Genomic DNA, 17295 nt, shown 5'->3' on the forward strand with positions numbered 1-17295 from the left:
AGCTGGGGGCAGGAATGAGGGGCAAGCTCTGTTTATCACACCTGATCTCCATGAACTAAATATGAGATAGAGAAGGATTTCCCCTCTCCCCACATAATGAAATTGAATCTTAGAGAAAGCAATATCAGTATCTCTCTCCATCCCATATTGAGGAAATGATTTCACCTCTTAGATGGGACTTACAGTAATTGTCTAAAGGCTTGCAATCTCTGAAAACTGTAATGAAATTGGTAATCCTGACCTGCTGGATATGAGCTATACAATTACTTGGAGTATATTTAGAATAAATAATCCATTATCATAAAGCCCTAAATATTCCTAGGCTTCTGATATAAAACACTATGTCCAAGAGCTGGATTATGATTACTTTGACATCCTGGTCTTTGATCTTTCCATAAGCCCTCATCCCCTGTCTTCAATAGTATATGTTCGGGACTTCTTTTGTTTGAGATCTCTTGGATAGAAGGATTTTTAAAAAATTAAATGAGTGGTTACAAAGCAGAGAAGAATGACACAACTTGTAAATAAATGTATTTCAATTTCTATTCTGTCATCACATCACAAGGCTCAGGGTAGTTACAATATATCACCTTCGCAATAGTCATTGTCCTGAAACTAGCCTCTAACTTTCATTCACAAGCATTAAAGGTAAAGGTAAAGGGACCCCTGACCATTAGGTCAAGTCGTGACTGACTCTGGGGTTGCATGCTCATCTCGCTCTATAGGCCAAGGGAGCCAGCGTTTGTCCGCAGACAGTTTTTCCGGGTCATGTGGCCAGCATGACTAAGCTGCTTCTGGCGAAACAGAGCAGTGCACAGAAACACCGTTTACCTTCCCGCCAGAGTGGTACCTATTTATCTACTTGCACTTTGACATGTTTTTGAACTGCTAGGTTGACAGGGGCAGGGACTGAGCAATGGGAGCTCACCCCATCGAGGGGATTCGAACTGCCGACCTTCTGATCGGCAAGTCCTAGGCTCTGTGGTTTAACCCACAGCGCCACCCGCGCCACCTGTGCCACCTTTTACAGAGCTACAATTCCCAGCACTTGCACTTTGACATGTTTTCGAACTGCTAGGTTGGCAGGGGCAGGGACCGAGCAATGGGAACTCACCCCGTCGAGGGGATTCGAACCGCCGACCTTCTGATCGGCAAGCCCTAGGCTCTGTGGTTTAGACCACAGCGCCACCCTCACAAGCACTAAAACACCACAATTTAAAATTGCAGAATAAAAACCACCACTTGCTCCAGATGTCTTGTAAGGATGTATCTCCTTGCCCAGGTTTCCCCTTGTCCCATTAAACTTTAATTAGTTTAATGGTTAGCAAATGTCCAGTGCGCTTCCAATGCCACAATGTCCCATTACAACAGAGCATTTCGCACAGCGGCTCAAGAAGGGCTGGAGAGTCAGCATCTTTTCAATAAAGGAATCTTGGAGCAAGCGGTTTGGAACTCAAATAAAAGGTTTATTTACACAAAAACAAAAAACCCTGGTGAAGAATCACACATATCAGCAAACACGCCCCAAAAGAAAAGGGAAGGGGACAAACACACGAGTGAGCTGACTATTTATACAAACTCACATTCCTGGAAGCTTAACGACCTCCAGCTGCTCAGTGACTAGAGCGTCTTGATTAGAGCTTCTTAACCCTTTAATACCAACACCCCCTCTCGCTCGTAACACTGAGCTGTACCAACCTTAATTCAAATTTAAACCTGAACAGAAATATTTATGAGATTGCGGACTCAAAGCTTTTGTAAAACCGTCTGCGAGATTTTCTTGGCTTGGACAATACTTTAGTTCAATTAAACCTTGTTTTACACTTTGGCATACATTTTGATAACGGATATCCAAGTGTTTTGTGTGTGCCTTGAATTGACCTGATTTAGCTAGTTTAATACAAGGTTGATTGTCTTCCCACACTCTGATAGGTAGGGAACATTCTCCAAACAATTCTTGTACCAGTTGCTTATAAAATTCCAGTTCTCTACATACATCTGATAATGCATTGAACTCAGATTCAGTTGAACTTAAAGCTATAAGTGATTGTTTTCTTGATCTCCAACCAATTAGTGCATTTCCAAATTTTATCGCCATTCCTGACACTGATTTTCTATCTGGTCCAGCATCAGCCCAACTGCTGTCAGCCCAACATTCAAGTTGTGTGCTGCCCTCTGCTGATAGTTTTAAGCGAAACCTTTTGGTAGTTTGGAGATACCTTAAAACTCTTTTTACTCCTTGCCAAGCATGCATTGATGGTTTTTCAGCTTGTCTACACAGCATGTTGACAGCATATGTTATATCGGGCCGAGTCCACTGTGCAATGTGGAGTAGACTGCCTATCGCTGACTGGTAAACCCCAGGATTACAGAACTCTGCCTGTTGCTCAGTTTGAGCATCCTTTGTGTAACTTAACTCCATTGGGGTTTTAACACCAGCACAGTTGTCCATTTTAAACCTTTCCAGCAACTGCTGGATCTTAGCTTCTTGGCTGAGCCAATAGTTCCCATCTTCATCTTGCTGAATTTTAACTCCTAGATAAACAGATACATTGCCTAGTGATTTTATCTGAAACCTTTCTCCAAGCTTTGTGGCAAATTGTTGTGCAAGTTTATCGTCCTTTCCACTGTATAATAAATCGTCAACAAATATCAAGACTGCTTCTTGTTCACATCCCGAGCCTTTTAGATAAAGACACGCATCTGCTGCGCTCTTTCTGAACCCCATGCTCTCTAGAGCATCGTTTAAGCAGGAATTCCAATTACGGGCGGACTGTTTCAACCCATAAATGGATTTGTGTAGGCGCCAGACCTGGTTTGGCTTGTCTCCTTCAAAACCTGGTGGTGGCGTCATATAGACTTCCTCCTGTAAGTCTGCATTTAAATAAGCCACATTGACATCAAAATGAAACAGCTTATTTCCCTTCTTAGCTGAAGAGGCTAAAAGCATTCTTAATGACTCCGATCTTGAAGTAGGGGCATAGATTTGAGAATAGTGAACTCCTTTGCGCTGCGAAAACCCTTTTGCAACTAGTCGGGCTTTATATTGCAACTCCTCAGTAGTTGTGGGCTTTAAACGATATACCCATCGACAACCTACAGCTTGTTGCCCTTTTGGAAGCTCTGTACTTGTAAACACACCGAGAGACTTCATTGAAGCCATCTCTTTTTCCATTGCTTCCTGCCACTTTACGGCTTCTGAGCTTGGAAGCTGTTGTACCTCCATATAGCTATCTGGCTCACACTGTGCCATATTTACATATACACTTGTCACCTTAAACCGCTCTGGCGGCTTGCCCTTTGTGGCACGTTTTGACCTGCGCAATTGCTCCTCTTGTGCCCCCTCTGACTGTTGGCTGTCAGAATCTGTCTCAGACTTTATGTCTGGACGTGCCTCTAGGGATAAAGACCTCCGTTTAGATACCTCCCTTGGGCTTGGTGTTGCAGGCGACCTGCTTCGCTTTTGCTGTCTGCTAGGCCTACTGACTGGCGATGTTGGAACACTCCTAGATTCTGGCTTTTCTACCTTAGGAGAAGAACCTTGTGCCTGGTCAGAATCTGCATCTGAACCATGTGCACCGTCCCCTTCTGGCTCATCACCCTCTGGAATTTCTTTCTCAGCATAAATGCCTAAATCATCTCTCAAAATGTCAGGGTTAGCATGTAAGTGAGTCCATCCGGATTGCTCACAAAATTCAGCGCTCCTACTGAGGACCACTCTTGTAGTATCCCCATCTGGGTTCACGAACCTCCAAGATTTGGCATGTGGTTCGTACCCACAAAAGATGAGTTTCCTAGCCCTTGGACTTCCCTTTTTCCTTAACGCTTTTGGGATAAGTACATAGGCTTGAGATCCAAACACCCGAAAGTAATTAACTTTGGGCTTCTTCCCATATAAAGCAAAATATGGCGTAGTATCAATTACCGAATTATATACTCGGTTCAGAACATGAGTAGCCGTCTGCCAGGCTTCCGCCCAGTAACTTTGAGGGAGTTTAGCATCAAACAACATAGAGTTTGCCAACTCTTGCAGAACCCTGTTTTTACGTTCGGCCACACCTCCTTCTTGGGGGGAATAAGGTGTAGACAGACGATGCTTAATTCCCTTTTTCTTAAAGAAATTCTGCAACACAGACCCGGTAAATTCTGACCCTCTGTCTGTCTGAAAAGCAAGTACTCTAGTACCGAATTCAAGTTCTACTGCATGAACCCAATTTTTAACTGTTTCTGCAGTATCTGCTTTTGTTTTGAGAGGAAAAAACCATGTAACCTTTGTTTTGTCATCCGAGAGACACAGTGCATACCTCGAACCTCCCATGCTAGCAACAGGCATTGGGCCACATAGGTCCATATGCACAAGTTGGAATACTTTGTCAGATTTCCTATTTGAACTGGGATAGCTGCATCTATGAACCTTCGCCCTTTTGCATGCAGTACAATCCAAATACTTAGTACATTTGTTCAATTTGCACCCTTCTGATAATTCAGGTTGCCTTTTAACATACTGAAAATTAATATGTCCCAAACGGCGGTGCCATAAATGAACACAAGAATTATGGGTAGGCGAGTTCACACAACCAGCATGAACCTGTTCAACTTCATCTGGACTTGTCTCAAAATAATATAACCCATCTCTGCATTCCACCTGCAAAAGAGATACGTTTTTCTTTGAAATAGTGCAAACCCCATTTTCAAACACAGTTTTAAACCCATTTCTATCAAGTTCTGACACAGACAAAATACACCCCTTCATTCCCTTTAGCACATAGGCATCAATTTCTGTTTGCAAACACTTCAGGAACACTGTGCCTACGGTCTCTAAGGAACGTTTAGTTGAATCTGCCATTGTCACAACTTTAAGGGTTTGCAAATGCCTGCAATTCTGCAAACGGACACTAGATGGCGCCACCAGGTGGTGAGATGCACCACTGTCGATCAACCAGCGTAGATTGCTGCCTTGGCCACGCCCTTGCATCAACGCCATTGCTGAAGCCATGTGCTGTGTGCTGTGGGAGTAGCCACGACCTCCTCCTCTTCTTCGACGTCCCCTGGAACTCCTTGTCTGGTAACTAGGGGTAACGGCCTTGGTGCTGTCTTGACCAGGTTCACGTGTACAATTCCTGATTAAATGGGAAGAGGAACCACAGCGAAAACAGTGTCTAGCTGCAAAAGCATTTACTGTGTTCTCAAACTCAGCATCCCCACTCTTAGGCACAGCATAACTCCCCTTTGAAGACAAACCTCTTTCTCTTTGCCTTTTATCCTGTTCATCTGCAAGTCGAGAAGAAATGTATTCAAGGGTTAATTCAGTTGAAGGCATAGCTTCCAAAGTTAAAGCTAGAGTCTCATAGCTTTTATCAAGAGAAGACAACAATATGTATGACTGCTGCTCCATAGAGAAAGGAATGCCCAGCTGTCTTAGTTGATTAAAGGCAGACACCATTTTGGCAATATGTTCTTTCACACACGCTCCCGGTTGGAGACGTAAATCAAACAAACATCTTGTAGCATGGATCTTGGCCCCCGCAGTGTTTCTGGAATTTAGCCGCTGCAGAACCGTCCAGACCTCATGCGTGTTCTTTAACTCAGAAACATAAGGCATTTGCTCTGGTCCCACTGCCAAAACTAGTAGACCTTGGGCTTTCCTGTCGCGTTTCTGTGAAGCTGCCGCTGCTGCTTTGTCTTCTGCAGACGCGTCTGCAGCTGCCTGTAAAGGCGGTGCTTCAGTACAACTCCACAACTCTTTTGCTTGCAACCAAACCCTTACTCTAGCCTTCCAATCTTGCCAATTTTTCCCATTGAGTCGCGTAAAGGGGACAGTAAAACTTTCCTGGGACTCTGCCATCCTCCCTGGGGCTTAGGAACGATACTCACACACCTGTAGACCGTCTCCCAGCTGCTGAGGTGGCTCCTCGAGGAATAAGACGTCTTCCAGCGAGTACAAACTGCACAGTGCCTCTTTAAAACTTTTCCTAGGCACGTTGCAGGACTCAAGCTGCTTTGAAGGCTTTCGTTGTCGGCAACCGCTTCTGTCTTTGCTCCAGTCCTTGCATAAATCACTCTGAACTGCACTCCTTATCTCCTTCTTGACGTACAAACACCCATAACCTGTCCCATTAAACTTTAATTAGTTTAATGGTTAGCAAATGTCCAGTGCGCTTCCAATGCCACAATGTCCCATTACAACAGAGCATTTCGCACAGCGGCTCAAGAAGGGCTGGAGAGTCAGCATCTTTTCAATAAAGGAATCTTGGAGCAAGCGGTTTGGAACTCAAATAAAAGGTTTATTTACACAAAAACAAAAAACCCTGGTGAAGAATCACACATATCAGCAAACACGCCCCAAAAGAAAAGGGAAGGGGACAAACACACGAGTGAGCTGACTATTTATACAAACTCACATTCCTGGAAGCTTAACGACCTCCAGCTGCTCAGTGACTAGAGCGTCTTGATTAGAGCTTCTTAACCCTTTAATACCAACACCCCTCACCCATAAGATCAAACTCTGTTTTTCATTTGCTAGAATTCCAGTAATTCCTGTTTTTCTATTCGATCTTTGCATTGCAGGGGGTTGTTGACTAGATGAATCTCGGGTTCTCTTCCAACTCTACAGTTCTATGATTCTATATGAATCTATATTCTTTTATACCACTGCTTTACTGGGTTGTTTGAATGCTATGGTTTACTGGTTTTATGTTGTATACCACTTGGAGCACTTCAGCGCTGCTAACACAGTGGTTTGACTTCACCCCCAAAGGCACACTCCATTGTCTTTCGAGACAGATGGGTGCCAACAGCCACTCTCCACTGAGCCACAGCACCACCACCCCTTGAGAAACCATGGATGCAAAAGGATGCTACATGAGGTCTTCCTCCTTGGTTTCGAAATTTTATCCAATATAAGAAGCAGGGATGAATTCATTTTGTGCATACACACAACACTATTTTTCCACAATGAGATGTGCCAGAACTCACCTTATTCTCTTATAATGGGAATGGCACCCAGCTGAGAGGTGCCAGGACTGAGCTCCAGCTGGAAAAAAAAATTCCCTGTATACACACTTTACCTTCCCTGCCAAATTCTTCTTCTTCTTCTTCTTCTTCTTCTTCTTCTTCTTCTTCTTCTTCTTCTTCTTTTTCTTCTTCTTCTTCTACCCTGCTCTGGGCAGCTTCCAACAAAAGATTAAAAATACATTAAAATATCAATCATTAAAAACTTCCCTAAACAGAGCTGCCTTCAGATATCTTCTAAATGTTATATACAGTGGTACCTTGGGTTAAGAACTTAATTCATTCTGGAGGTCTGTTCTTAACCTGAAACTGTTCTTAACCTGAAGCACCACTTTAGCTAATGGGACCTCCCATTAATGCCATGCCGCCGGAGCACGATTTCTGTTCTCATCCTGAAGCAAAGTTCTTAACCCGAGGTAATATTTCTGGGTTAGTGGAGTCTGTAACCTGAAGCGTATGTAACCTGAAGTGTATGTAACCCGAGGTACCACTGTAGTTGTTTTTTTGACATCTGATGGGAGGGCGTTCCACAGGGTGGGCGCCACCACCGAGAAGGCTCTCTGCCTGGTTCCCTGTAACCTCACCTCTCACAGGGAGGGAACTGCCAGGAGGCCCTCGGCGCTGGACCTCAGTGTCCGGGCTGAACGATGGGGGTGGAGATGCTCCTTCAGGTATACAGGGAGAAGGCCGTTGAGGGCTTTAAAGGTCAGCACCAACACTGTGAATTGTGCTCGGAAACCTCCAGTAGGCCACAAACTTTTTCAAACAGGGTTCTGCATGCACTGTGCTGCATCGCTCGCGATAATTCTTAGCTGCATGTTATCATATTTTACAGAATGCCCCCTAGTGCGTTATGACGTGTGCATTTCCAGGAAAACAAACACCAGTGCCACATGGCTAACATCCCTATTATTATTGCGTAAAGGACTGTTTGAAATAAAGCTAACAGTGAACAGTAACTACCACCGCTAAGTTCATGTTGCTTTGGCAATAATGCTATTAACAGTACAAGAGCCGTGCAGGCAACAATTCTTAGAAACCAAGGAAGTCTGAGTACCGGGAAAGATAGGAACAGCTTGTCAACAAGGGTTAAAAGGCAGCTGGCCACCAGCCTCCCTGCCTTCGTCTCTCAAGAGTGCGGCAAAGTGTATTGTTTGGCGTAATCATGACACAGATCCGCATGTGTACGTCCTCAATAATTCATGTTTGCAGCTTGTCTCACTGTGGGGACAGATGTCAGTGAAATCAGTGACAGCCGATCATGCTGATCCTTCGCATAATCATGTGTGAGTTGATCCCATGGTGACAGCCCACCCGGGGAGTGTGCCCACTGAGGCAGGCATGAGGGCTACGCTTAGAAGGCAGCATGGATCAGCATGCTCGTGTATGCGCTCGAGAATGTAACTTCACTTTCGCTCACCCAACACAGATCGGTCTTAGTCTTATGCTTATTCTCCCCCTTCTCGCCTGGCCTCTGGTCTCTGTCCCCTTTCCTACTCCTGCCAGCTACTCTCCTTTGAAATTATAGGCTGCACACACACACCATACATTGAAAGCGCACGTCTCCTTCCAAGGAATCATGGGAACTGTAGTTTGTCAAGGGTGCTGGGAATTGTAGCTCTGTAAAAGGTGGCGTGGGTGGCGCTGTGGGTTAAACCACAGAGCCTAGGACTTGCCGATCAGAAGGTCGGCAGTTTGAATCCCCTCGACGGGGTGAGCTCCCATTGCTCGGTCCCTGCCCCTGCCAACCTAGCAGTTCGAAAACATGTCAAAATGCAAGTAGATAAATAGGTACCACTCCGGCGGGAAGGTAAACGGCGTTTCCATGAACTGCTCTGGTTTGCCAGAAGTGGCTTCGTCATGCTGGCCACATGACTCGGAAGCTGTACGCCGGCTCCCTTGGCCAATAAAGCGAGATGAGCGCCACAACCCCAGAGTCGGTCACAACTGCACCTAATGGTCAGGAGTCCTTTACCTTTAAAAAGTAAACTGCAGCTACGTGCTTTTAAAGGCACAGTGTGTGTGCAGCCATGGACTGTAGGCTTCTTAGGGCACAGAACTCTATTTTTGCTGGTTTTATTTTGCAGCATTCATAGGCTACCGTTCTGCCAAGGCAGGAAACAAGCTGCTGGTACTACGTACCTTTGGGTATGTTGTGGAGGTGAGGGGATGATTATCAAAATCAAACTGGGGATATCCCCTCACTCGCACAGTTTAGGGCATTCCACACCTTTCCTCAGCAGAGTTTTGTTTTTTCAGTTGGGAAAAATTAAGTGACTCACATAAATGTAAACTAAGCTTTAACAACGAAGAAGTAATAAAGAAAGCTGTGACAAAATAACATTATTTTGTGAACCGTCCTGAGACCCCCGGGTATAGGGCAGTATAAAAATTCTAATAATAATAATAATAATAATAATAATAATAATAATAATAATAAGAGATACTAAATACAATAACACGAGGCAGGTCTGAGGTACGAAACAAGAAAAGACAGTTGGCCCCTCTTAACCAGGCTTCCTCAAACTCAGCACTCCAGATGTTTTGAGACTACAATTCCCATCATCCCTGACCACTGGGTCCTGCTAGCTAGGAATCATGGGAGTTGTAGGCCAAAAACATCTGGAGGGCTGAGGTTGAGGAAGCCTGCTCTTAACTGAAATTCTTAACTAAACACACACTGAAGGGAGGGTCTTATTCTTCATATATACAATGCATCATCTATATCTATACCCATGGTGGTTGGTTTTGTTTTTGTTTTTTTAAAAAATACCTCACTCAGGTTTGTCTCTTTCCATTGGTTATATGCACTGGCGGAGGAAGAGAGGGGCAGGGGGAGCGCACCGCTCCCGGCACCACAATCCCAGTGGGGTGCCATCACGGCTGCCCCACACACTGGGCGCCACGCCCCTGCAGGCGGCATGCCATGCTCCCCGGGACACGTGCCAGCCACACCCTGGCCTGCTCTGTGTCCCCGGTGCCGGAGCATGAAACTCCGCCATTGGTTATATGAACCACTTGGTCTGCCTCCTTTACTTCTGCCTCAGCAGCCCCTAGGACAGCAGTTCCCAACCTGTGGGTCCCCAGATGTTGTTGGACTACAACTCCCATCATCCCTGAGCTCTGGCCTTGCTAGCTAGGGCTGATGGGACTTGTAGTTCAACAACATCTGGGGACCCAGAGGTTGAGAAAGGCTGCCCTAGGAAGAGGAAATAACTTGTGTTATTTCGCAAAACAAAATCCCCCAAACCCCATCAGCAACCATGTGTACAACAATGATGATTCACATTTGCTGAAGATATTTAAGTCAGGACTAGACAGTCATCTGTAGAGGACACGGCAGTTGTGAGGTTCCTGCACTGAGGAGGAAGATGACCAAATTCCTACTGTAAAATTCTACAAGGATGGTGCCATCATCATTCCCATCAATAGTTGCATCTGGTAAGCAGAGCAGAAGGGACACGGTGGCGCTGTGGGTTAAACCACAGAGCCTAGGACTTGCCAATCAGAAGGTCGGTGGTTCAAATCCCCGCAATGGGGTGAGCTTCCGTTCCTCGGTCCCAGCTCCTGCCAACCTAGCAGTTCGAAAGCACATCAAAGTGCAAGTAGATAAATAGGTACCGCTCCGGCAGGAAGGTAAACAGTGTTTCCGTGCACTGCTCTGGTTCTCCAGAAGCGGCTTAGTCATGCTGGCCACATGACCAGGAAGCTGTCTGCGGACAAACGCCGGCTCCCATGGCCTATAGAGTGAGATGAGCGCCGCAACCCCAGAGTCGGTCACGACTGGACCTAATGGTCAGGGGTCCCTTTACCTTTTAAGCAGAGCACAAAAGGGGTTAAAGCCCCATAGACACCACCTATGGTGATCTGGACTGGGTTCCCCGACACCTGCTAATACTTCTTTAGCAAACATTTGTATAAATTGTTCCTTTGCCCCTCCAGGAATCTCTGGAGTTGTGGCTTGGTGAAATACTAAGACTCTTCCATTCCCAAAACTATGATTCCCAAGTCTCTCAGAGGGGAATGATTGTGTGATTCTGAATCTTCAGCCTCTGGATCCCTCCTACGAATTTGAATTTCAGTGTTTCCTTCCTTCACTGCATGAGCCGACATTTATTTTCCTCTTTTGAATATTCCAGAAAGCAGCAGCGGCAATGATAACAAAAAAATTAATAAAATCTCATCTAAGATCAAGATATGGGTCTTCTCCCCCCTTCATTTTAAGACAGAAAGACGGAAAAGAGTAATTTTTTCATTACTGTTAATTCAGATTGTTTCTGAGGCAACATTGCGGCTGAGTCAAAGTATCTCATTACAGCAGCCACACGTTTGGCTGCCTAACACCAACTGCCATTTCTCTTCTGAAGGTACATTTACATAAATATTTCTAATCACAGCCCTGTAAAAAGAGACAGGGCATAATCATTTGCGACTTTTTAGGTAGTATGTCATCTGAATCTTAACATATGGCATTTGCGCTGGATGACGGCAACCTTGGCTATACGAGAGAAGGCCTGGAAAACTTCCAGGAAGCTGCAGATCAGCCAAAAACAATGGAGGAGCCCTATCAATGAGACGCCAGATTTACACCTTCCATTCAACCACCAGCGCTCATGAGCAGATGGTTTAGCAGGAGAGGCAGAAATTGTCGCGAAAAGTGGGGGACATTTCGCTTGCTGTCTCCTTGTCGTTCACGGGGGCTATTATTCCTCACGGACTGGACTTCAAAATAAGACGACTAAACAGATGCAAGAAGAATTGTCAGAGTGGCTGCAACCAGGGAGCAGTTCCACACATTACAGTAGACTCTTGGGTTGCGAACGTGATCCGTGTGGGATGCATGTTCACAACCTGCAGCATTCGCAACCCGCAGTGGCGCGTCTGCACACACGCGGGTTGCGATTCGGCGCTTCTGTGCATGCACAAAGCGCGATTTAGCACTTCTGCACATGCACGGCCACCGAAACCCAGAAGTAACCCATTCCAGTACTTCCAAAACGCAACCTGAAGCATCTGTAACCCGAGGTATGACTGTATATGATACCAAACCCAGGTTTAGCATCATGTGTTGCACCCAGTGGTGAACCACATCACCTCCTGGTTCTCTGACAAGGAAGGCCATTTCACACCTTACCCAATAACAGGGATGTAAGCATTTTTTTTTCTCTAGGAGGGCCTGGGCCAAAGGCCTACCAGTGGACTTTCCCACACACCACTGACTCCACTCTTCTGCATCCCAATGGACATGCCATTTTATTGCATTTACTGTTTCACTTGGGCTTTTGTTGCTAATTTTAATTAAAATCATTTCCCCGTAAACCACTTACAGGTTTTATTTTTTTGATTAAGAAATGTACAAATCTTAGAATCATATAATTATCGAGTTGGAAGGGACCCTGAGGATCATTTCGTCCAATGCCCTGCAATGCAGAAATAGGCAGCTATTCCATACAGGGATCAATCCTGCAACCTTGGTGTTAGTAACACCACTCTCTAACCACCTGAGCTACCTAACTTCCTGCTTCCACTGCCGAATCCCACGGCCCAGCCACTCACAGTGGCGGAAGAAGGATGGAGCAGACTGGGTCTGATCCTTCCACCTGCACAGCAATCAGGGCTTCCTGCTGGTTGGTGCCAGCTCTGGTTCCAGCAGATCCCAGACCGGCAAAACCCCAGACGCTCAGAACACCCTGTTATATAGCTTTCTGCTGCTCTCCTCCGGAATAGATGCCAGTTTTAGTGCTAATTCCCCCCTTAGTGTAAACATTTTCCCCTTATATAATGCATTTTGGTATGTTATTTCAACTCACTCATGCATTCTGATGCACGCTTGCCTCTAATTTATGCATTTTTGTAGACACGGCTTGGCTGGAGAACCGTATTACAAAATTCAAAGCATGGTGAATTTTGAAAGATACTTTTGCTCCAGATCGCATATTGGTTTGAAAAGTGCGCATTGGGTCGTTTCTCATTAGCATGCAAAGCAAACTGAATTTATCCCCCATCCATAGATGCATGCGTCTTTGCAGTCAGTACTTAATACATTTAGGCCCCCCATTTCCTTGTCCTCGTCGTGTTTTGTGCCCTTGCTCTATTTATTCACATGAACGTGTCTGCCCTCTGTGCTGGCATATGACGCTATGTGCAAACTCGGTTTATTTGAGGAATAACTATTTCATTCTGCAATAAAAGGCTTTGATGGAAGTCGAGTGACTGAGGCTCAAGCCGTATTGGATAGTGCCGAGTAGGCTGGTGGGCTGGAAGAAGCAGATGGAGGACATAATAGAGGTAGCTTTGAGCCCCCTTGGTTAAATATGTTTGCCACCTTTGTGGCTCATCTTGGGAGTCTTGCTGGATACTTGGCTGCCTGAGGCCAGATGGCTGCAGCGTCCATCTGCACTTGGCAAAGGAGGCGATCCACATTGCATTTGGCTGCAGACCTGCCTTGGTACAGTCACAACTGCTGCTGTCTCCATCACATTGCACGCTGAATATATTTGCCACACACACTGCTATCTCTCTCTCCCATCTCCTCATTTCCAAAGCTAATTTAGTGCAAAGCAATGGCTACCCCCAAGTGGAACAGGGAGAAGGAAGGGGAAGTGTCAAAAGGTCACATACCCCAGGACAAAAAAAATGCAAAGAGATGCTAAGGTCATGTCAAGGTTGAGGATGCCAATACTCTTTAAGGTGCTACTGGAAGGAATTTTTTTGTTTTGAATACTCAAGTGTATCTCAGATCTATCCCTGGAAGGTGCGTTCTCCAGTTCATACCCTTATTCCCCTCACAGAACTACAATTCCAAGAGTTCCCTGGAAAGAAGACTTGATCATTAAACCACTTTGGGAGTTGTAGCTCTGGGAGGGGATCGGGGGGTCTCCAAACAACTCTCAGCACCCTTAAGAAAGTTCCCAGGATTCTTTAGGGAAAGCCACAACTGCTTAAAGTGTTAGGATTACTGCATTAAAGACATAGCACTGATGGGGGTCTTGATTCATACCACAACGAAAGAGTGGGCACACTGCAATGAACAATCAGTTAGAGAATCAAAGGATCATACAGGATCTTCACGCTACCATAACTGAGTTCAGACTAAACATCTCTCTCTGGCCAGCTCAGAATCAGCACAGAACACTTTGATGCATAGATTTGCAAATCTATTCAGAAATTAAGTAAACTAATGAGTTGTCCCCAACAACTTTCTACTCAGAGTAGACCCACTGAAATCAATAGACCTAAATTAGGCATGGCCATTAATTCTAATGGGCCTACTTTCAGTAGGACTAACATTGGTATTGTTGTTATTGTTGTTATATGATTTCTCATAGGACTTGGCTTCCAGAAATCTCATGCCACTATCCTGGTTGGCTTCCTCTGGGCATGTCCAATTTTGTCATCAAATAGAAAGGTATTTCCTATAGCTCTTTAGTGGTTCAGACAACGCTTTGCTGCCAATATTGGGGTGGAGTGGGGGTCTTATACAAGCATTTTTTGCCTACAGAGCTCATTGCTTCCATGGCAGCTATGACTCCATCAGACACAATAGCTTTATTGCAACGCAATTTATTCAGAACAAGAGCTTTGAATATTCAGCAGGGCTCCAGGCTAGTGATTCTGTTGCGAGTGAGGTTTCCTTGTCTTCCAGGAAGCCCTTCACGAAGGTCACAAACAATTTGCTCATTCCTCTTATTAAAATAAAGATGGAAAGCACTGATGATAGCTCTGCCCAGCAGCTAACTTCATCATCTGTAGCCCTTCCAACATATGCTTGTGAGATAATGAAAAATATAGCATTAAATACAGTGGCAGATTGAATCTTGTTTCAGGGTAAATATAGTAAGTCATTTTTTTCCCCTCCTCATTTCCTTGGAACCTGTTTAGCATTAGACTCTTAATATCATTGCTGAGACATGACAAAGCCGTTGCATAATATACTGCGTTCCAGGCCGGCCCCCACATAAAAGTGAGCAATGGGGAAATAGGGACATCATTCAGGCATCCTTAATAATGAACTGCTGCAAGCCAGACTTCTTCCAACGATGCCCCCATTGGTAGACCTTCAAAGAACTTTGCCAAATCCCCACGAATTGCTCAGCATCTCAGTCTGCCTTTCGGCCGGGTTCTCAGTTTTAGTAGGACTTGGTGGTTGTGTCTTGGATTATAGCTAGCTCTCTGTCTGACTGGTTGACATTCAGAACGAACAAGCCAGGGTCATGCAGTTTTAATACTGCCAGCCCAGTAACTCCGACAACACTGCTTCGAGGGGTTGAGATAAACGAAACGTGGAGTGGGATCCCAGTGCCAACAAAGCAGATTGTGCTGTCAAAGTCTAGAGTCCAGTAGTGTCAACATTGCAGCGCAGATGTACACATGGAGTCAATCCAGTGCCTTTACTGGTGGGTTTGCACCACACTGACCTCACCGTTGCCTTTTCCCTTCCTCTCTACCTCCCAACAAGTAGCAGAAATTCAGCCAATGGCAAGTCAGGTGAGCACCGTCCTGCCCATCACTACTGCTAGGTTTAATTCCCCAGGATTGGGAAGAGGACCATGAAAAAGCTCAGATCTTTCTCCTCCCCATCCTGTCCAGGTTGAGGGGTGCAAATCCACGAGCCTTCAGATTATGTCGGCCAATGTTAGAGGAGGATGGGAACTGAAGTTCAGTAGCAACTGGAAGATGACAGGCCCTGATGGATATCTGAAACAGAAGTGATAATGAACTAGGCAACAACAGAGCATGGATAGCTCAGTTGGTTAGAGTGTGGTGCTGATAACGCCAAAGTTGTAGGTTCGATTGCCGTAAGGGAAAGCTACATTCATGCATTGCAAGGGGTTGGACTAGATGATCCTCAGGGTCCCTTCCAACTCCATGATTGCCTAACCCTATGTCTAACCCTAGAGCCTTTTGGATGGGAAATAATCCTGTATTCCTGAAGGGTTACCAGAGAGGAACCAACTTGGGGAGCAATATGTTTTTTGATGAAGGCAGCAGTGCACCTGAATATCAGTCGCTGAACAGCATAGGAGGGGAGAGTGTTGTGATCGTATCCTGCTTGTAGGATTCCCACAGGCATCAAGTTGGCCACTGTGAGAACAGGATGCTGGACTTAATGGACCATTGGCCTGATCCAATAGGCTATTCTAGCAGGGCCTTTCACACTGAAGGTTCTGATGGGGCACTTCTGGAGGCACCCCACATCCCTAAGGTTCAGTTGATCCAAGCCTTTAAGACCTCAGCACAAGAGCACTCTCCCGTTTGGCAGTTTCCAGCAACTGGTATTCAGAAGCATAGCTTCCTCTGACTGTGAAGGCAGATCACAGCCATCATGGCTGGTAGCCATTGATATTCTCCATGAATTTGTTCAGTCCTCCTTAAAAGCCATCCAGGTTGGTCAGTTGAGATCTCTCTCTCTCTCTCTTTACCAGGGATAAGAGGCTATATCTTCCCAGATCTATGGACAGGGAGAGCAGTCCATCCACACCCACCAGAATCCCAAACAATTCTAGTTATCTATGATCCTTCTCTCCCACTCCATCCCTTATGATTCCAAGTGTACCCAATCCAAAATTGGCAAATGGTGAGAATACCACTGCAACTATCATTGTGAAATTGGGCAGCTCTCAGAAGACATGACTGTGCCTACAAATTGCATCCAATTCTGGCAGAAAAGAAGAAGAAGAAGAAGAAGAAGAAGAAGAAGAAGAAGAAGAAGAAGAAGAAGAAGAAGAAGAAGAAGAAGAAGAAGATTTAAAGGTGCTCTGCATGAAATCTCCTAGTTCTATTTGCCTACAGATTTGGCAGGCTTAATTCTCTCTGGGGAGACTGCTACGCCTGCAAATATCATCCACTTCTGTGACAAGTAAAAAAATAATAATGTTATGGCCATTTTTAGGCTCCCCATTATAGTGATTGAGGAAAAAACAGGGCTTCATTTTCAACATATCTAACGCAGTCCTGGATATCAAGTCAAATTGGAAAGGCACAGAGCAGCTCTGAAACAGGTGGCGTTGCTTCCCAAATCTAAAGATACATTTGCAGACACATTTGCTTGCTTGCTTGCTTGAATATCCACACTTTCATAAAAGAGATCAATAAAATCAATCTATAGCTATCTACTGGTTTCTGCCAGTCACATCATACAGTAGCCAGGATGATGTCACAACGTTATGTGGCCAATCAGATAACAAGTATATGGTGAGATCATTGACAGCAAATGGTCAAAAGAGAGAGCGGGCAATAAAAATGTTTTTGCCAGCAATGCCGAAACAAAAACAAAATTAGAAA

Source organism: Podarcis pityusensis (assembly GCF_964106645.2).
Source record: "Podarcis pityusensis genome assembly, chromosome: 9".
Lineage (NCBI taxonomy): Eukaryota > Metazoa > Chordata > Lepidosauria > Squamata > Lacertidae > Podarcis > Podarcis pityusensis.